Source organism: Sciurus vulgaris (genome assembly GCF_902686455.1).
Source record: "Sciurus vulgaris genome assembly, chromosome: 19".
Lineage (NCBI taxonomy): Eukaryota > Metazoa > Chordata > Mammalia > Rodentia > Sciuridae > Sciurus > Sciurus vulgaris.
In genome coordinates, this window is record NC_136480.1 from 21,131,276 (window position 1) to 21,146,706 (window position 15,431).

Here is a 15,431-nt window from a genome sequence, read left to right on the forward strand (position 1 = left end):
AGGGCTAACTCAGGCTCTGCGCCTCGGCATCTGGACCGGGACTTCCCTGCTGGGGGCCGGGACGGGTTTGGGGGTGCTGTCTCCTACTCCCACCCCTGAGAGGTGGCAGTAAACACGTTTCCAGAGGCTGAGAATGTCCCCTGGGGTGCAGATGGCCCCCAGTCGAGAACCCCGGGTAAACCGAGCTCGTTTTTCTTTGGCGTAAGCAACACCCAGACGCTCGATGGTGCCACATCTGCAGGAAAATCCGTGGCCTTCGTTTTGCCCGGCCGCTCCTGCCCTCTGCCCTGCCTTCCTCCGGGCCCTCGTTAGAAAACCCGCTGCTCACCACTTTCTCTCCGAGAGTGCATTTCCAGACTCTCGGCCCAGGTCTAACTGGGGCTGTGCTTCCGGTGAAAAGGCCCACGGATGGGCTCCCTCCTGCTCTCAGGGTTCCAGAGTGCCCTCCAGTGGCCAGAAGCCGCCATCCTCTGGCTCCTCCACATTCCAGGCCGCTCTGCAAGGAACTGGTGTGGGGGAGGTGGAACCTTCTAGAAAATCCATCGGCTCACATAGCAAAGCTCCGCAGTGATGCCTGGCTGCTTCCTGGAGCACGCTGAGGGGCACTGGGGAGAAAGGTGCTTCCCACGGGGGTGCATGTGCCTGAGGCTGTGCACTTTCAAAGCCTGGTTGGCAAGAGGGGATGGCGAGTGGTGAGCACCACGGGGCCCGTGGGCGGGGGCGGCCCGGTGGGCAGAGGCGCCACCGTGTCGGGGAGCAGGCACGCGCCCCCAGAACAACTCTCAGCGGAGGAGTTATCTGGCTGGAAGGAGGAAAGGCTTTAGGCATGGGGTGGGGGGCGTCCAGCCCAGCTGTCACTCTCTCCGGGTGGGGCGGCGACCACTCTGCTCTCGGCAGCCATGTTTTTAAACACTACAGGACAGAGAACTCAAAAGAGGTTTGTCACCTACTTGGGTCCCCGAGTGCTGATTCTCTGCAGGTGTGGAGTGGTTGCAGCAAAAGGCCTGCTTCCTGAACAGCCCAGAGGCTCTGGGGACACTGTGGGGCTGCTGTCTCACTCAGTGCTAGGGCCCTGGGGCAGCACAGGCTCCGACTGATATTGAGTGCAGCGTTTGCTTGCTCAGTGAGTAGCCAAGGCCTGAGTGCATGGGATCTGGGGAGACAGAAAGGGGAGAAACCAAGGTCAAGAAACGGCTCAAGGAGAGACAGAACCACAGGGGCTGGTGCCCAGTGAGAAGACTTGTCCCACTGAAGAGGAGGGAGACGAAGGAAGCTGCAAGGTCACAGAGGGTTCGAGGGCGAGAGAACAACCGATCTTAACGTCCCAAGCCAATAAAATGTTCCCCAGCAATTGTCCTGAAATTCCACCTTGCTTTTCCTAACAGATATGTTATAATGCCCTTTACTACCCTGGAATGAAATTCATTTTAAAAAAATAGAACTTATCCACTCAGGTGGCACATGCCTGTAATCCCAGTGGCTGGGGAGGCTGAGGCAGGAGGATCTCGAGTTCAAAACCAGCCTCAGCAACTTAGGAAGGCGCTAAGCCACTCAGTGAGACCCTGTGTCTAAATAAAATACAAAATAGGGCTGAGTATGTGGCTCAGTGGTTGAGTGCCCCTGAGTTCAATCCCTGGTACCCACCCCTGGCAAAAAAAGAACTTACTCATAAAATTTTTGTTAAAGTATTATAGCCCAACTCGAGTATAAAGGAGAAATCAAATAAATGCTATTTCTGACATCAAATGCAGAGGCCTGGGTTCGTTAGGCGACATGATAAAGTGGTCACGTGCTTGCAACTCCAAGTGGAAAACTGATCTAAGAAGTGCCAGATAACATTCGGCCAGACCCGCACATGCATGAGGGATGGCCGTGGAGGCTACAGCTCAAATCCGGACTGTGACAGGTGTGTTGTTTTGGGGTTCAAAGTACCTTGAGGGGCCTCGCTACTGTCAATATTACTTTTCAAGTGGAGAACAGTTTTTATACAGAAAAATAAAGTACCTGAATCCCTAGATATATATAGTGGTTGCATTTCTAGAAACTTCCATACCTACTAAATCTGTGCAGAGAAAAATGCTGTACTTGTACGTAGGTGGAGAATTCAGGCAGGGCCCAGAGAGACAGCTTGTCTGGCTCCATCCCTACCCCACCAAATGCAGACAGTGCTTCTCTAGCACTGTAAAGACCAAAAGTGTCCCCTACGTGTCCACAGTTGCTTCTTAACAGCTACCGTCATGAGGAACTTGAGAGCAAATAACAAAAGCAGACCGCGCATTACGCTCGCTCCTGGAAGTGCAACCACCCGCCCGGTCGTGCAGCCCGGCTCCTTGTGAAGCCTGGGAGAAGAGATGGCCGGGTTCTCTGGGCTCGCTGCTGCTGCTGAGGTCCCCAGCACACTCCTCTTACTCCTGGCTGTGCTCGCGGGTTTTCGGAATGTCTTCCTTTTCTATTCCGAACATACCTGACTCCCTGGAGAGCACAGTTTGCTTCTTTGGAGGAGTTGTGCCACGTTCCTCATGGATCCGTGGGCTTGCTCGTCCTATCTGCTTCCCCTGTGCAAAGGTAAGCTCCACGTTGGCAGAGAGAGGAGAGAGGGAAGGACGAAGGCAGGGAGGCAGCGGGGCATTGGGAAAGAAGGAGACTTTCCCATCAGTCACAGGCTGAGCGGCTTCAGGTGCCATGGGAAAGTGTATTCCTTTTGGTGGCCCCAAACCAGCATCCCCCAACGTCACCAGTGGAAGGAAGGTGGGGGAGAGGTCCCGTCCCTTCTGAAATTCTGGTGAAGATCCATTCCTGACTGCCTTGCACACATAAAGAGGCTTGTTAGCGTGCCAGTTGGCAATGAAAAACCACAGTAGCTACTGGTGTTGCTAGGCTGGTCTGTCCGGCATGATTTTCTGTTTCAATTACTGCAGTGCTGGTGATTTAGCAGCCAGACCATCCGAGAGTACTCCCGGGAGTTTGGTTGTAACTGCCAATGGGAAAGAAGAGGCCGGGGGTTCTGTTTCTCTCTCTCTCTCTCTCCTCCCTCTCTCTCTCTCTCTCTCTCTCTCTCTCTCTCTCTCTCTCTCTCTCTCTCTCTCTCTCTCCTGCTGCTGCTGCTGCTGTACCTCTCATGGTGTAACAGAAGCAATAACTTCTGCTGTCCACCCAAATATAGTCCCAGGTTTAAGCTGTGGCCAGTCATCACTGTGGTGCGCTGGCTTGCTGGGGTTCGTGTGGGGCTTGGTAAGCAGTGTGCATCCTCTGTTGCCCTGGAGCAGGGCTGGGCCGTCTCCCAGAAATCTCCCCTCTGTTACCACATGGAGAGCCGACACGTGCGCTGGCCCCGGGCTCCTGGATAGACAGGCTCCCTGCCAGGCTCGCCCTGACGTGACTTCAGATCATCCTCACCACCACCATGACTGCCATGTCACCAGAAGCCCCACTTTACAGCTGGCTCGCAGAGCTCAGAGAAGTTCCCTGTCCCTATCACCCTTCACTGGCTCTGCCTGTGGTGCCCCTGAAGGCATTGCGGTGACTTTTCTAGGCATGGGGCACCCGGGGGAAGCTCATAAAGGGAGGAAAGGGCATAGTGTCAACTTTGCCTGGGTGTTAATAAGCCTCTTTCTGTAAGCACAGCACAGTCAGGAATGGATCTTCAGCTTTCTTATCTGGAGGGACCCTGGGTAAGAATGCAGTACAGCCACCTGGAGAGTCCTGCCAGGCTGCTCCGAGCATCTTGCAGTGGGTGGGCAGGAGGCTCCCTGTGACCTCCCCGTGGATCCACCCAGGAGAGGAGCCCAATGCCACCAGCTCTCCATCTGCACAGGCCCCACAGTTAAAGTGCTTGGTGCTTACTTCTGTGTTGAACGCTGAGTCTGGGCCCCGATTTCATGAGCATGAGAGGCATTTGTAGGAGTAACGGGTGGCAGTTACCCAGGCTTCCTAGGCCATATCCTTGGCAATGCCTGGGACCCACCACCAAGTTGCACCCCTGACTTCTGCTCCCCAGCCCTTCCACCCACAGTGCCATCTTCTGATTCCTGCACTCAATTCTCTGCTTGAAAGACCTGGAGTGGCTTTGGCTTCCAGCAACACTGACTAATACAACCCTCTCTTCCAGCCCCCGGGGATCTTGGTTGCATAATTTTCTAAGTCTTCCTTTGTGTCTTCCCCAGCAACATACACAAAAATCTGTCTTCTTATTTTTTTTTTTCATTTTAAGTTATATTTTATTCCCTTGCAACCAAAGGTACTTGCTCCATCTCTTATATTATCTCATGCAGCCTTCCTAAAAAGCTTTTAGCGTCGTCATTACTTGCACTATTTAATAGATAAGCGTTTTGGTCAGCTTTTTTGCTTCTATGAACAAAACACCTGAGAACTCTTAAAGGAGGAAGAGGTTATTTTGGCTCATGGTTTCAGAGATTTCAGTTCATAGATGGCTGACTCCATTGCTCTGGGCCAGAACTGAGTGAGGCAGAACATCATGGCGGCAGGGCCTGGAGGAGGAAAACAGCTAAGGGCACAGCACCGGGAAGCAGAGAGAGCTCTGCTCATCAAGGACAAAACACATATCCCAAAGGCACACCTCCAGGGACCCACCTCCTCCAGCCATGCCCTCTCTGCCTACTGTGACCACTCAGTTAATCCATATCAGGGGATCAATGCTCTGATTAGGTTAAAGATCTCACGACTCAATCATTTTACCTCTAAACCTTCCTGCACCATCTTGTGCATGAGTTTTAGGGGGACACCTCCATCCAAACGAGAACAATGAGGAAATTGAGGTTCAGAGAAGTGAAGTAGAAGGCCTTTGCTAGCTCTCGTGGTATCTTAAGAATTAGGAGAGAACACCCTTCTTGGAGGAAGACTTTCGAAATGTCGCTCTTTGAGCAGACAAAATACAAATCCTACTAGAGGCCCAGGGCAGTGCACATAAGAGAAGATACCACTTACCCAGATGTGTGCAGCCCCTAGGCTTCATGTGTCCCCATGGCCACAGGGTTCTGAGTGGTAGTCGGGTTGGGTTCTGACTCAGTTCTTTTCTTTTTTAAATCACTGGACTATGCTCTTGGATTACGATCTAGCTTCTTGCCAGCATTGGTCTCTTTCCATGCCACTGCTGAATTTTTAACATCTATACATGCATATTAATTATTGGCACCTAGGACTGTGTCTCTACCTTCAGTGAGTGCTATTGAATGAATGAGTTATATTATCAAATAGATCATAAATACATGAGAGGGACGGATGGTGGCCTCTACCACTTCCACTCCTCTGTGTCCTGGACTAACTATTTTATGCATTAGTCGCCGAATAGTGATACCTCGTTAATGGTAAGGGTAATTGCGTGCCATGGAGTGATGCTGGAATTGGCACTATTTTGTCATGGAGGTCACTTGAGAAAGTTCCATGGACGACAGAGACTCTACTGAGCCTTGAAGAACAAGACTTCCATAGAGAAAAGGAGGCACAACCCAGCTGAGGGAGAGGGCTACACAACAGCAAGGAGGAGCATGGTGAGCTTGAAAGGAACGGTTGGGAGATGAGCCCGAGCAAGAGAGAGGATGTGTGCCGGGGAATGGTTGTAATAAGATTGGCTGAAATTAACCCCAAGCCCACATCCAGCTCCGCCATATGCAATTATCCCAGACCTCTATTTACAGAGAGGAATCTGAAGCAGAGGCCACAAAACCAATACATCACAGCTCCCCGGGGACTCCAGCCACAACCAATGACAAGAACAACCATTAGGGTTCTTCAACTCTAAGGACTTGGGGAGAACGATGGCCATAAAGACATCCTGTAATTAAAACTGTCAGCCACTCTGCAGGCTCTTCCAGGCTCTGTGGGAGAGCGCAGGGTGGGAAGGAGTGGGCAAGGAGGGGGCAGAGGAGGACACGCTCTGCCAACTCCAGCCAGCCTCCCTCCAGCCTTGCGTTCTGCCTTCACAGCCTCGTCCTCTGCCGTACAAATTTGTCATGATGTCATTGGGGGCAGTGATATTAGATGAGGTCTAATACAAGCCAGGCCTGCTCTCTGTTCTCCCTCTGCTTGGCTCCGGCTCAGGGAGATTGACAGCTGGAGGCTCCTTCCCAGCCCTGAGGCTGGCTGATTTCCAGTTGGGTTCAAATACTTGGAAGATCCTGGAGAGCAGAAGGAAGAAGCTGGGACATTTCCCTCCTGTCCACGCTCAGGTGACACCTCAGCTCCCAGCTGCATTCTGTCCCCCTTGGAGGGTCCCCCCAGCAGACCCCCACGGTTCCATCTTCTGCTGAGTGACCCAGGGCCTGGGTGCTCCAAATTCCCTTCTAGGAGTGGTAGAGGCGACCTGCTCTCATTCATCTTGGGGTCACCTCACTGAACCCCTTGTACTTTCGTGGTCTCTTCCACCACCTGCAGATCAAGTCCTCATACTCAACGCCTGTTTTAAATGCCTGTTGTGGTGTTTGTCCTCCTGGCAGAGTCCCCACTGGCGGGGCCCCAGGGGAAGCTTTTACTGCCGTGCAGTCTCTAGGATGCTTGTGTTAGCAATGCGAATCTGCTCCACCGTCCTCAGGTTTAGAAGTGTCTTGTTTCTTTATTTTCATTTAATTAACTTAAAACCTGCTGCATCTCCTCCTGCCTGGCTGGGCAGAGGCCCCTAACCAGGCACCGCTGGACTGGTCCTCTAGGTTCTGCATAGGATGCGCGGGCTTGCCGAGTCCTTTGGGAGCGGAAGGGAGCTGGTTCTTGATCCACGGGGCTCCCTGCCATTAATGTGGCTCTTTCTGCCCCATAAGCCACCTGCCTTCAAGTTCAAGTTCTTCGTCACTCATAGAAAGGGGCCACAGCATCTTTCCTACTGGCCTTCTCGGCCCAAAACAGCTGTGGCCAGGGTTGGTGCCCTAGCAACCCCCAGGGTTTAGTGTCCAGCCTCCCGTACCCCTCAAGCAACTGTCCCTCTGGGGAGCTGCACAAGACCACCCCAGCAGCACCACCCTCTGCCCCGTCGGGCCCCTCCTACTCAGTCTGAGACCCGCCTCTTGACACAGTGTCCCGCTCTGTGCCCCTGCCCCAGGGTCTGGAACAGAGGCCTCGCTGGAGGGCCGCAGGTCAGACAGGGCCCACAGATCCACTCCATCTGGCTCTCAGGGTTTGTCACATTTAAAAAATTATTTGCAACATTTGAAAACCAGTGACTTTTGCCCTAGACCACAAATTCTCTCTCCTCTTGAAAAACCAGACAGGATGGTCTCACCTACCCGCAAATGGCGAACTGGAGATGTGTAGACGGTTCCCACAGAGGACAAACCCCTCTGTGCGTGCCTGGGGATTCTGTCACCATGAACCGCGTTCATTTAAAAAGGCTTCGTACCTTCTCAGAAAGAAGTCCAGGGCAGTCCCGTTTAAGCCGGAAGTGCAAGTGTACAAGGATGCAGAGACGTTTCTGAACACTTGGCTAAAATCACACAGGGGTCTTGAGAAGGCAACCCGGGGTCTTGGAGGGATTATCTTTCCGTCTTTCCTCTCTGCTTCATTCTTTAGAGTCTCCTCTGCTTCTCTGTTAAAGGCACACCTTTCCCAGTCCCCAGGGTGTTCACGATCCTGGTGCCCCAGGAGAGTCACTGTCCCCCTGGGCTCTGCTTCCAATTCCCGGGGAGGGACTCTGGTGGACACCATGTGGGTCAGGAGCTAGTTGAGAGCCAATCACCTGGGGAGGGGCCTCAAGTGCTCCCTTCCCAAGCAGCTGCCAATCCAAGAGCCCGGTGGCTAAGGGGAGATGTCCTGAATGGGCGGACACCTGGAAGTGTCCAGGACGGGTACCTGCAGCAAGTGGAGAATAAAGCCAGACCACCCCACCCAACCCTGTGGCACATGGAGCAAGCCCGGTCTGAGAACCTGGTAGGGCACCATGAGCAAGCCGTGAAAGGTTCAAGGCTGCCCGCCGCTCGGTGAGGGAGCTGGCCAAGCTCTGTGCCTGCTCCAGGTTCGTCCAGTCCCTGGCTGGGCACGTTGGCTCAGAACTGTGGGCTTCAGGCAAACGGACTTGGCCAAGGAGACAGCCTGCGGTTATCCGCAGTGGTCTACGGCGATGCTGGCTTTTCTCTGGCAGACCCTCTTTGCAAAGTTACTGCCAGTTAAGAGATTCTCCGCGGCCCGAACGGCACCTCGGAGAACAGCTGGGCTCTGATCCGCGGTGGGTGTCTCTGTGCCTCTGTTTACTTGGCCTTGGGTGCAGCTGAGAGCCAAGTGCCCCCTGCTCTGGGAAAGGTCAGCTAGGCAGGCCTTCACCACCCAGAGAGCCAGCTGCCTGCCCCCAGGGAGGCCCTGGGGTGCCCGGTGGAGAGCTGACTCTCCAAGTCGGGTCTTTACAAGGATCTTTCTTTTGTTCATAGAATAAAAACAGCGGCACCATGGAGCTCCTGCTGTACACCTTCACGTTTGCTGGCCAGCCTCCATGAGCGTCCTTGTCTCTGGCTGCTCGTGCCCTTGGGTCGCCCTTCCCGTGATGAATCAGCTGAGCTGTGTGATCAAGAGGCTCCTAGAGAAAGGACAGTGTGTGACTTCCCAGGCCAGGCCACACAAGCTTTCCCTCCTGGACAGCGCGCCCTGGGGAGCCAGGGCCATGCTGGGAGCGCGCCGGAGCTGCCTTCAGGCAGGGCCCTGTGGAGAAGGGCCGAGGCCTCCAGCTGTCTACCCGCACATCTTCCCAGGCCAGGTGCCTCAGGCGTGGAGGTTCCGGCCTGGCCTTCGAGTCTCCAGCCTCTCAGGGGGATGTTGACGCCGCCCTCTTTTTGGTGAGTCAGGCTGGCTTCCCCCTGGCCTACTCCACATAGCAAATACTGGGTCTGTGGTGGCCTGCCCACATCCCTCAGGCCCAACCTGCCACCAGCTACTGTGACACTCTGCCCTGTGGACTTCCTCCCCACCCCGCATGGGCCAGGACTGCCCAGGAGGGCAGCCCTCAGCTAGGGGGATGCCTGATGAGCTAGGGCACCGGCGGCCCAGCCGGCTTGCTTAGGGGAGGATGGCTGAGTTCTGCATTAGTGGTCTTCCGGTTCTCCTGCAAGAGAGAGCCGAGTGAGGGCCGATGGAAGCACCCACAGGGCCACCTCGCTCTCCAGCCGTGCCTCCCACACCAGCTGCGTGTTCCGATCCTGCTCCAGGGCCACCTTCCAGTAGGACTCAGGTAAGAAGGGACAGGGCTGGGGTTCTAATTAGGTGCTCAGACTCAAGGCAGCTGTGACCAGTGACCCAACATTGACAAACCACATTCAAGCCAAACTCTGAATGTCAGATTCTCATTTGCAATTGCAACCAGATCAAAACCCTGCTAGACCATGGGGTGCTAAGTTGCGTTAGAAAGGAATAAGGTATTTTTCCACATTATTTTATTGGTGCATGATAGTTGTACATATTGATGGAATAAGTTTTAATGTGCTACTTACTGCATAGCCCTGTAGATAGGGATGGTGGACTCAGTGCCTCCAGAAGCTACAAGAAAGGATTTTGACTGTTCTAAGCATAAAAAAGTGACAAAGATCTGAGATGGCGGAATTAACCCATCACACCACGATATATAGGGATTGAAACATCACAGTCTGGATACAATGTATGTACAGGAATCAGAACATTATTAGTAAAACGTTTACATACACAATTTTTGTGTTTCTCTGTAGCAGTTAAAACTTCATTAGATTTAAAAAAGCAGACTTTGGGATCACCGGCTCCTTGGTTTTGCCACATGGCTGTTCTCGCCATCCACATAAATCGCTGAGAACTCCGGTAAACGCGAGGCAGGGCATGTTAATCAGTGCTGGTTGTGGTTTCTTGGTGGGGCATAGCCAGGCTGGTGCTGAAACGTGGGCCTCCAACTTTCAGGGCCATAGAGCTGAGCTGTCCTGGCCAGGGTCCCTCAGTCTCCAGGGCCGGAGCTGCACCGCCAGAGGCCTGGCCTCCTGCCACGCGCAGAGGCAGCTCACCAGCTGGAGCAGGGCCACGGGCCATTTCTTTCCTCTCATTTGCTCCCTTGGAAGCATCAGTGTCTTCAGCAGCCTCAGTGGGGTCGATCAGGAAACCAGAGGCTCTGGAAGAATCCACATGGCTCTGGAGCAAGCCTACCTCCTGAGCTCTGAGCCCCAGTGTCCTGCCCTCCGGCTTCTCCAGCTGAGCTGCCTGCCATCTGCCCCTCCGGGGCAGCCTGGGAGCACCTGCTTTGTCTCTCCTTGCTGGTGGGGCCTGAGGAGGCTCCCTGTCCATCACCTGCCCCCAGGCCACAGCCCGAGCTCAGGAGGGGCCTTTCCCTGCTCCAGTGGGCCAGGTCGCCCACTGCTCTCAGTGGTAGAGAGCTTACTTCGCGTGTGTGAGGAGCTGGGTTCGATTCTCAGCACCACATATAAATAAATGAATAAAATAAAGGTCCATCAACATCTAAAAAAAATTTTTTTTTAATGGAAAGAAGTGAGTAGAAAGGAAAATAAAAGCAGAAGCTCCTATCTAATGGAACCTTCTGGAAGCTAGCATCTCCACGGCCATTGCGCAGACTGCCTGCCCTGGAGAGAGGAGAGGTGTTCTATAGCCTTAAACACTTAGAGAACACTGCACATGGAGCCTCTTCCAAAGACGAGTAAGACGCGTCAGCGTGGTAAATGCTCAGAGGGCTGCAGCCTAGAAACCCAGCTTGACCCAGCATTTCCCCAAACTGTGATGTACACAGGTACTCCTGCTCTTCAAAGCCACGAGTGAGCGTCTGGCAGGGCATCCAGGTGCTGCGAGGCTGTCTGGCCCTCATCCTCAGTAGCCTGATGATCGCCCTCCACTGGACGTGCCTGAGAACCAGTCCTGCAGGGCAGCCTGTCTTTGAGATGAGACAAAGCCACTGCCCTCGGAAAGGCCGCCGACGCACCCAGACTCCCGAGAAGCTTGAGGAGCAGAAGTCTGGCGAGAACTTCGAGCACATGAGGCAGGGGGAGGCCGGGAAGCAGACCTTGAGGCACGGACCTATCCGTTGGAGGGACGCCAGCATGTTAGGAGAGGAGCAGGAAAGCAGGCTGGACGGAGAGAAGCTGGGCCCGGAGCGTCCCAGGGAAGGTGAAGGCCAGCCCTGGACCCTGGAGCAGGAGTGGCTGGGGAGAGGATGTGGGCCCTGGGCCCTCACACCTCTGCATGGACAGTCGTTGGATATGGCCCGCCCAGAAAGGAGAGCTGGTGTCCGGTGAGGTGGCCATCTTCCTCAGAGGCAACCCCTGATAGGGCCTCCAGCAGTTGGGACAGAAGACTGTTCATTCCCAAAGTGGGACCTGGGTGGCCCTCCAGTGTCCACTTGGTAGCACTCCAAAAATTTCAAGGAGATCAGTGACCGCGTCTTGCCCTATTTAGATGGTCATTGGCAAGCCAGTCACGGACACTTTGAGATGAGGAACATCCAGTGTCTCAGAACTGAATTTTCAACACCTGGTGGTTTGCGTGTGGTTCTTCCTGCAGTGACTCGAACCTGGAAACCTGTCCTCCTGCGGAGGTGCGGAGGTGTGGAGGTGGGGGCGCCTTTAAGAGGTGGGCCTAGCGGAAGGAGATCAGGGCCTGGGCTGCGCTGTCCTGAATGGCTAATGCTGTCTCAAGTGGGTCTCGGGAGCGGGTCGGGTCTGGTGGGTGTGGATTTGCCCTTGGGAGGGTGGGGTTGTTGTAGGAGGAGTAAGCTTGGCCCCTCCACATCTCTGGCTTCTCAGCTGGCCCATGTGCCTCTTCTGCAAGCGGCCCCTTTCCTTTCTGCTTCTCCACCATTTTTCTATGCAGCCAAGGAGCCCTCACCAGGATGTGGCACCATGCTGTTTGGACTTCCAGGCACCAGGATTGTGAGTCAAATATACTTCTTTTCTTTGTAAGTTGCCCAGCCTCTGGTGTTTTGTTATAGCAACACAGAACAGACTCAGACGGACATCAGATCAAAACTTCCCCTTGATGTGTACTCATTGGGCAATGCCGTCTCTCCCAACAGAGCCATTTTCCCCTCCGAACATGCGAAAAGGCTGCTGAGGTTTAGCTTCCCCTGTGCACCTAGATCTTGACTTCTGAAATGGGCTTCTCTCCCTTTCCCCTTTGTAGGTAGTCATACGGGGTTCTCTGTCTCTTTTTCCGCCTTGTTCTGTGTCCCCAGAGGGGCTGCCTCTAGGAGGCTCCAGCAGGCCACTGTGGTCAGGTCAGCCCTTGGGGACACCGGCGGGCGCACAGAGAGCCGGAGGCTTTCCTCCTCCTGACCCCTGCTCTGACTGAGGCAGCGGCCACACTCCTTTGCTCCCCACCACGTCCCTCCTGGACCTTCAGCTCCTCTACTCCCAGAAGCTGCTCCTTCCCTCGCCCCTTCCGGCTGGCTCTGAGCACAGCAGGCCCTTCCATGGTGTCAGCTGGGTGTGGTTCACTGTTCCTTCTGGTTCCCTGAAACCTCCTGCGTCAGCCCGTGTGCTTTTGTCTGCCTGGATGCCGACTCTCGGGATGATCCCACTCACCTTCCTCAGACACCCCCGTCTTCTTGTGCAGATTGAGGTGACTTGCCCGGGATCTCCAGAAGGCCAGGAACCAGAGGCTCTCCGTACGTCCGCACAACCTGGTCCCTGGGGCCCCACACTGAGGTCCCCGGGGCTCAGCTCCGCCCTCTTCCTCTGCCCCTCTGGTTTATCTTTGATCCCCAGGACGGTGTTTCCCAGCCCTTTGAAGCGACATGATTCCCATTATACCCATTTGGAGGCCTGCTGCCCGTGGGTCTCCTCCTTCGCCCTCCACCTTGTCCTTCTCAGTATAAGCTTGTGGAAAGAATGAGCGAACGTCTCTGAGCCCCGGCCCTCTGAGGATGAGGGGACTAACCCCATAAAATGCTTCTCAAGTGGCTGATCAGCTCCTTTTACAGGTCTGGAACTGAGGGGTCGGAGGAGATAAACCACTTGCTGACCGTCACACGATTATGAAAGAGCAAGGTCTGAACTCGAACCCATCACTTATTTTTTTGTCTGTTTTTTGGTGCTGGGGATTGAACCCAGGGACACTTAACCACTGAGCCGCATCCCCAGCCCATTTTTGTATTTTATTTAGAGACGGGGTCTCGCTGAGTTGCTTTGGGCCTTGCTAAGTTGCTGAGGCTGGCTTTGAACTCACGATCCTCCAAGAAAGCCACAGTAGAAATCTGGGCTGGGGACATGGCTGTACAAATCCATTATCACGTAGACCCTTCGCCTGTCCTGGTAAGAGCTCTGGGGTCTTGACCCAACGTCCCTGTGACTTGAATGCAAAGGGGGGAGAGCCTGGGGGTGGCAGAGCCCCAGGGTGGAGCCGACTTGTATGGGTTGCACACAGGCATGTTCTCAACCCTCAGAGTTGGGTTTCCTCACCAAGAAATGGAGAGTTCTTTACCGCTCAAGGTTACGGTGAGATCCCCCTGAGAGTAGCTGCTCAGTTAATCTTAACCCCGCCCTGCCTGCCCACCTCCAGGGGTCCCAACCACTTCCCAGGGGTTGGCAGACGGATTGGCGAGGTACCGCTGTCCTGGTGGGGTGCAGGGGAGGGCAGGGGTCCCCTGGGTTTCCAGTCCCGCTCTGCCTCTTCTAAGGAACGTTGCCTTGCCATCTGCCAGGAGTGGAAGCCACTTGGGCCCTGCCATTGTGGTGGCCCCATTGGGCCAGCACCCTGTGAGCAGAGCTTCAGAAGTCCCTGTGCATGGCCCCGGGTGCTGCGTCAGACCTGACCTCCATCGTCCGAGGTGAACCACCTGGAGAGCCAGCAAGAGCCGAACCATCCCGCAGCCCATCCGGTCAGGAGCAGAGCTGACCAGGGGAAGCCCAGCAGGTGGGGCGAGGGCCAGCACTGCCTGGCTCAGGGGCCTGCCGGGCTGGGTGGGCAGAGGTGGAGGGATCAGAACCCGCTGGGCGTGGATAACCGGAGCCTGTGCAGGCTGGCTGCTGGGGTGGCCTTGAGGGAGGCGCTCTGCCAGCCAGCGGGCCTGTCACGGGTGGGGGCCTCAGACCCGGCCGGCCCTGCAGCTCGGCGTGAATGCCGCTGAAGTCCCCCCACCCCTCTTTCTCATTGTTTCTTGATTCAAAGAGAAAAAAATAATTACTCAAAAGGCAAGACGCCAGAACACTCTCTCCCAGCTAGTCTGCTAGCAGGGAGGGGTGACCAGGACCCCCAGGCCCCCAGGGCCTCTGGGCTCCCTTTTCCGAGGCTCAGAGACGGAAGAGGCTTTGGCTGCAGCACGTCCATGACAATAAGCAGGTCCTGCGTGGCGAGCCTACTGCTCAGCCCGCGTGCTTCTGCCTGAGCTTTCTGACACACCGTGTCCTCCGTGACGGGTTCTCTGCATCGCCCTTTGGCTTCCTGACGGTGCCAAGCTCCACGCTGCCTCAGGGCTCTTGAGCGCTCTCTTTCCTCTAGCCTCAGCTCCTCCCGTTCCCCGGCCTCCTCCTTCATCTTTAGCTCGCCAGTTACCCACGAGGTCACAGAGCCTCGACCAGCTCAGTCATCAGGGTCTTGCTCTGGTGATATCCACACTGAGTTAATCACCAGTAATTCCTACCCAGTCATGGGATGGCCTCATGTTAGTCCCCTAGTCTCAACCACGAACTCTGGAAAGGCAAGGGTGGCTTCCGGTTCACATCTTCATCTCCACTGCTGGCCATGTTGCCAGGCAGGGTGGGCACCTGCAACATTGTCTATTGTTCTATGGTGTTAGCTCTCCATCACTGTGACAAAATGCCTGAGAAATGTCAACTTAAAGGAGGAAAGGTTTATTTCAGTTCATGACTTCAGAGGGTTCAGTCCATGGCCACTTGGCTGTCACTTTGGCCCCGTGATGAGACAGCACACCATGGCAGGAGCACAGTAATTGCTCATGGTGAGCAATTTTGAAGCAAGGAGAGAGAGAAGAAGGGACTGGGGTCCAGTATCCTCTTCTAGGACGCATGACCAGTGAGCTCACTTTTCTCACACAGCTCCACCTCTCAATGGTTCCACGCCCCCCGCAGAGGTGCCTTGTGCTCCCCAAGTCCTCAACACATAGCCTTCAGGGGACTTTAAGATCCAAGCTGTAACGTGGAACCACAGACTCTAAAATAACTTGTTCTTTACCATCTTGTTTTTCTGATAAGGACAGGCCAGTGAGCAAGGTGACATGCCTGCCACAGGCCTGAAGCTGTGGGGCCAGGGGTGACCCCTCAGATACCCCAGTCCACAGTGCTCTCTGCGCCACCTGCAGAACAGACCAGCAGCGCTGCCTTCCGGGACCCGCATCCTTATGCTGTCAGCACGGCCCTCGTGAGTGGCACTTGGCTTTGAATCCACAACCCTGAAACCTAATTTGCACATTGTTTTCAGGTACCCCAGAACCCTGGTACCCAGGAAGCAGTTTAAAAGCCCAAATACCTGCCCCTGCAAAGCTCTGCTCAGGAGGGCTGTGGGCTCCAGCATGTGCTGCCAAC